We start from the raw sequence: 6,000 nt of genomic DNA on the forward strand, positions 1-6,000 counted from the left end.
GGTTGATCTGTAAGCGGCTGACAGAGTGCGCTGAAGATAGACCCGATATATTTTTCTCGGCACGAGTAGCCTCGGTATAACGAAGATATCTGTGAACCGAATGCATTAGGCCACTTCAATTTTTTATCTCTGTTCAATGGCGGGAAGGAGAAGGACTCCGGCGGGATTCCAGAGAAGCAGCTGACGGGCCTGGAGTCAGTCCCGGGGGTGGGGGGGGGGGGAGTGGTGGGGGGGGGGGGTGCTTATACACAGCTGTCCTTTCCGAAATCTTCGTGTGCAAGGGGCCTTCTTCTCCTTCAATTCCGCGTGCCCATATTGTCCATACGGCTCTGTCTGCATTTCAAACCAGTGAGATTTTCCCGTTAAAGTTCTTTTTTTTTTTTTTCATTTCGGAGAGTACTCCTCAGAACTCTGTCAGAAACCTAAATGAATAAGTAAAAACAAACAAACAAACGAACAAACAAACACAGCAAATTCACGCTTCCATCTTGCAACAGGCTGAGTGATTTATGCGCCCGTACGGGGAACTGCTCTCTCTGCCGCAGGCCACAGCTGTCTGTAATGCTCTTAAAAGCTCTTTCATCCATCATCCAGGTCACAGCTGTTTGCACCAGTGGCTCCTGTGCTCTTTTTTATTTATTAATTTTTTTCTGTTAATCCCATCACCACACGGGGGCGCAAAAGAGACCCCCAAAATTTTGTGCTGGGAGGCGCTGGCTCCTCTGGGGTCTCCAACGTACCGCTGTTCACTTCGTCGACGGTGGAAGGGGGTTGCGACAGAGTGGCTGGGCGGAAATAAGCCGACCCCCTTGATAGCGGTGGATTAAACGCCGGATATACATCCGAGCCTTTCTAAACGCGGGCGGCGTAAACGACGCTAGCGCCGCCGCGGGGTTTCTGGCTCTGAAGACGTGAAATGAGGGAATCTCCGCGTGGAGGAAGAGCTGTGGATTTTCTCTGAATCGCCGCCTGACGCTGAACGTACTGCGGGGGGACGCAACGCCGGCCCCCTAAAGCCGCAGAAGTCACGTGACGTGCTAGGGTTTTTTCGCGTCTCTCCAGCGGGAAATGTCGGCGCTTTGGACAACGTGAAAAGTCGAGAGGTGAAAGGTGAAAAGGTCAGCCTGAAGGTCACTTGGTAGCTGTGCTAAGCCTGATTTCACAGTGGGAATGCCTGAGCAGGAAACGACATTCACTTTACATTAATTGTATTTGTTTATTTATCTTGCATACATATACTGTATATATATGCTATATGTCCAAAAGTATCTGGACACCTCTTGGTCTGGCTTAGTTCCAGTGAAGGCAAATCTTAATGCAGTGACATTCTAGATGATTATGTGCTTCCAACTTTGTGGCAGCAGTTTGCAAAAGGCCCTTTCCTGTTGCAGCATGACAATGCCCCCAAGCACACAGCGAGGTCCATATAGAAATTGTCGCGATCGGTGTAGAAGAACTTGACTGTCCTGCACAGTGCTCTGACCTCAACCCCATCCAGCACCTTTGGGATCAATTGGAAAGCCAACTGTGAGCTAAGCCTAATCAATGCTCGACCTCACTAATGCTCTTCAGGCTGAGTGGAAGCAAGTCCCTGCAGCAACGCTCCAACATCTAGTATAAAGCCTTCCCAGACAAGTGGAGGTTGTTATAGCAGTAAAGAGAGTGAAGGTAGTCCGCGGTTCTCCTGCAAAACGTGCCTGCCAGCCAACCCCTTATTTTCACTCAAGTGCATAATTTATCATGAAATCCAAAAGCAAACAACGCCTGACATTAACGAGGGTGCAGTGACAAAGTTTTACCACTAGAGGTCGTTTAATGAGAGGATTGACGGTGTGTGACTGTTGGGTCATTTCAATGCCTCAGCCCTAACTTACAACATGGATAGCATCCTGTATGTGGATCTGCCTAGCTGTATATGCTTAAATACTTGTACTGTTTATTGTACTTTACTTTACTGTACACTTATACTGTACACAGTAAAATAATGAGTGTGCATGTGAGTCCATTAGGGACTGTATGTACTCTGTAGGAGTTGGTTTATCACTGAACATTTTACAGTATACTTACGCTGCATAGAAATATTCTGTACAAATTAGGACTGTATAAAATAGGACTATTTTGTAACTAATTTATAATTTTATGGACTATTTTTCTAGACTCCAGTTGCAGCTGAAATGTGGTGGGGACTGGGGTTGGGTGCGTGGAGTGAATTTCAACAAAATATTTAATTATACCTGTACATGGAGGGGGAGAGGATATAACTGAAATAGATGATAGGGCCTAAGGCACCTAGGGTATTAGCTTAGCCGAAATCTCATTTTGTGTGGTATTCTGTTGGTACAACTGACTCTGTTAGAAGTCCAGTCCATTAGAGACAGATCAGCACACATGGGACTTTTCTTAATTGTGTCTCACAAATTATGAAATTTATTCAGGCGTTTCATACTATGCACACATACTTTTCTTTCATGAAGGAATTCCTAAATTGCAACATTTCATGCCTGGTACTTTCAGTCAGATTGCTAGAGAATGGTACGTCCCAGAATTTTCATTATGGTGTGTAATCATAGCCAAGGGATGTAGGTTGTTTGTATGAAAAAATGATTAATCCAGCTCTAATAACGTTTTCAGAATTGAGCCAAAATACGAAAGCCATTATTTCCCTGCCCTCTCCCCTACCTGACGGCTGAACAAAACCTGCACTGTTTTGACCACAACAGACCCCACAACAAGGACATCATTACATATTCACATACCTTCATGTTATATGCTGTCCGTGTTGCCAGAGGAGGAAGAGATGTCAGCTGTTCAATATATATCTCCTGCTCCTTTCACTCTAACCTTGAATATATTCATATATAATATATTAAACGTGAGTAAACACGTTTAATATATTCCCCGTTCCCTCAGGTATTCGGTTGCTAATTCCTCAGTCTGTAAGTTTTTTTTTTTTTCTTCTTCTTCAATTCACTGATATCCCTATGCCTAGAGTAAAAGTGCCATCTGGATAGCAGATCCCATTAAGTTCGCTCGGGGAAGACGCCAGGTACCTCGTCCTTCGCTCAATCTTTGACAACGTCCCCAAGAAATCTCCTCATCTGCTGTGATAAATAATGAATGCCGCTTGTTTCGCATTAGGGCTTCGCTGCAGACGTGCTCTGTGTCGGCCATCCGTTACCCTTGTCTGTAGGACACGCGAACGAAGACGAAGGCCGAAGTGACGCGTTCGTCCGCATCGCAAAACCCCCTCGACTTCGCCTTTAAAAGTTTCACTACTGGCTTGTGTGAAAACTTGGGTCTCATTAATTAGTTCCGTTATTTTTTTTGCTGTGTTTCTAGGGCCCCTGTCCGAAGCAGCTTACTTGCTTACTATAGGGTATGCAAGGTGCATACGAGTATGCTCAATAGTAGAGTAGGCAGGTAAGTTGTTGTGCCTATGTATTATGCCCCCATTATTGCTTTCTTGGTTTCACATGCCAAAAGAGTTTATCATTGCTCTTGCTGTCTTGATATTCATTTTGTAATAATCAGAAACAACAATGATAAATAAACTGCATGCTGCAAAAAAAAGTGTGTTAGCAAATACAGAAATGGGATTAATTCAAGTAAAATTATTATATTTTTACACTATTCTATATTAAGTTATAGTCATGTAAAACATTTAGTTTAAAGTCTAACCCCCCACTCCTCTAGGTTCAATTCCCTTCCATGCCACCTTCTGACCTAACACCCTTCTGACCTTCTGATCTAACACCCCTTCTGTTATCCTCTCTGCATCCCTCCCATCTTCTGAATAAAACAAAATCAAAAAATAAATAAATGCAAAAATAAGGTGGTCTTTCTGCTCTTTCTCTTTCTCTCACTCTCTCTCTCTCTCTATCTATCTCTATTGCTCTCTCTCGCTCTCTCTCTATTGCTCTTGCTCTCTGACTCTTCCTCGCTCTCTCTCGCTCTCTCGCTCTGTGTCTCTCTCTCTCTCTCTCTCTCTCTGCCCTCCCCCCTCTCCCCCCCCCCCCCCTCCCTCCCTCCCTCCCTCCCTCCCTCTCTCCCCTAAGGTCCTACCCTTTTTGCCTCTGGTGAAGGGCAGATAGCCAGTGTGGCCAGGATGTTTGGCGGCCCGCCTATCGGCAGTCAGATTACATGATGTCATCCTTTATTGGGCCAGCTGGCTGTGTGATCATGGCCATCAGCTAAGTACTGCTGGGTAGTGTCCAGGTAGCGGGATTGAAGATCGCTGATGGGCGCGCTGGTGAGGAGACTGAGTCTCCCGGCTGCGTCTTGGCTTCTGCAATAGCCTGCGGAATTCGGCTGAAGAGGCATCGGTTTGACTCCGGGGTGCTACAGGTGGTTTGTCCCGCAGAAGACCTGCAACACGGGACTGTGAATTTCACCGCAAAATGAAATACCAATCAATTTATACGCTTCTGTTTGGGGATTTCAAAAAAAATATAATTGGATGTTTTGCCATTTTCTGTCAGGCAGCACAAAAGGAAAGAAAAACAATCAAAGTGATGCAAAGAGACATTTCCATTGCATGTTATTGCTGGTTAAATATAACACCTGCTCATGTTTAGTCTTCAGAGAGAGTACAGCCAATTAAACACCATAGCATGTTATTGTTGCCAGTGCAACAATGGATGGATGGATAAAAATAACAACTGAAATGCATTAAGAGGTGACTTTAATCCCTTATAAGGGCAAAGCGCCACAGCAGTGGCAACAAACTGAACTTGTGGTCTATTAAAAACATTACATTACATCACAGGCATTTAGCAGACACTCTTAGCCAGAACGAGTTACAGAACTTTTACACAGCATTTACACTGCATCCATGTATACAGCTGGATGTATGCTGAAGCAATGCAGGTTACCTTCCTCAAGGGTACAACTGCAGTGTCCTATATCATGAATCAAACCTGGGACCTTCAGGTTACACGACCAGTTCCATACCCATTCTATTACCCATTGTACTACACTGCCGCCCAGCAGAAAAAAAACAGTGGCGGCTTTTGACTGAGAGTTGTAGGACAGAACATAGGCGTGTCCAAGAGTATCTCTTTCAAAGGGATATTCTTGGCCTTGATGTACAGATGTGATGAAGGTAGCAAGCAACAGCTGGGCCTCTGCTGTGCTGGCTTGTAGATGTGGCGAATGGTATGCACGCTGCTGTCCATGGTCCTGAAGACCACCAAACATGCATTATGAGACAGTGAGCAATTCTGACAGCATAAAACAAGGGTTAAATCGCCGTTGCTATCATAGGTGCCCTCTAATGTTTCCTGTCGAGACCAACCGTGGTTAGGTTACACCATCTGGGGTCTGGATTTAACATTTAAAAGAAACCATCATACAAAAAAGCAAGAAGTGGCATAATTGCAGAAGAAAGGAAAGTAGAATTTGTGCAGAACCATATGCTGTATGGCTTCATTCTGCACGTACACAATCTATTTATTTTTTTTCACAATTTGCATTCATATTTCAATGAATTTCCCCTGAACGTTTCTGTTTGAATTATCGGTACTTCAGGATGTACACTGTAGTTTGTGAGTATTTGGACAGTGACACAATTTTTACTGTTTGGGCTCGATAGTCCAGCACATTGGATTTGAATAAGGGGGGGGGGGGGGGGGGGGGGGCTATATCTAAAAAGAGCTGCAATTTGTACAGGGATCACCCGATATTGATATAAATGAAAAGTAAGGCTCACAATCTCTACTTTAACCTCACATTCATTGTTTCATTTCAAATCCAATGTTCTGGGGTGCAGAACCGAAACAACAAAAATTGTGTTCCTGTCCAAGTACTCGCTCACTGCGCGGTATTTGTGAGACCCAGCCAAAACCTGAGTTATTGCTGCATTCCACATTGCCTGAATTCATATGAGAATATAAAAAAAATCTGGAGAGACGGTTACTGTGTCATAAATTTGAAGCCCAGACAACAGAACCATCTCTCACTTTTAGCATCACCTGCCAATACTGGGTGTTACTGTGACTAAAA

Source organism: Anguilla anguilla, chromosome 9 (assembly GCF_013347855.1).
Source record: "Anguilla anguilla isolate fAngAng1 chromosome 9, fAngAng1.pri, whole genome shotgun sequence".
Taxonomy (NCBI): Eukaryota; Metazoa; Chordata; class Actinopteri; order Anguilliformes; family Anguillidae; genus Anguilla; species Anguilla anguilla.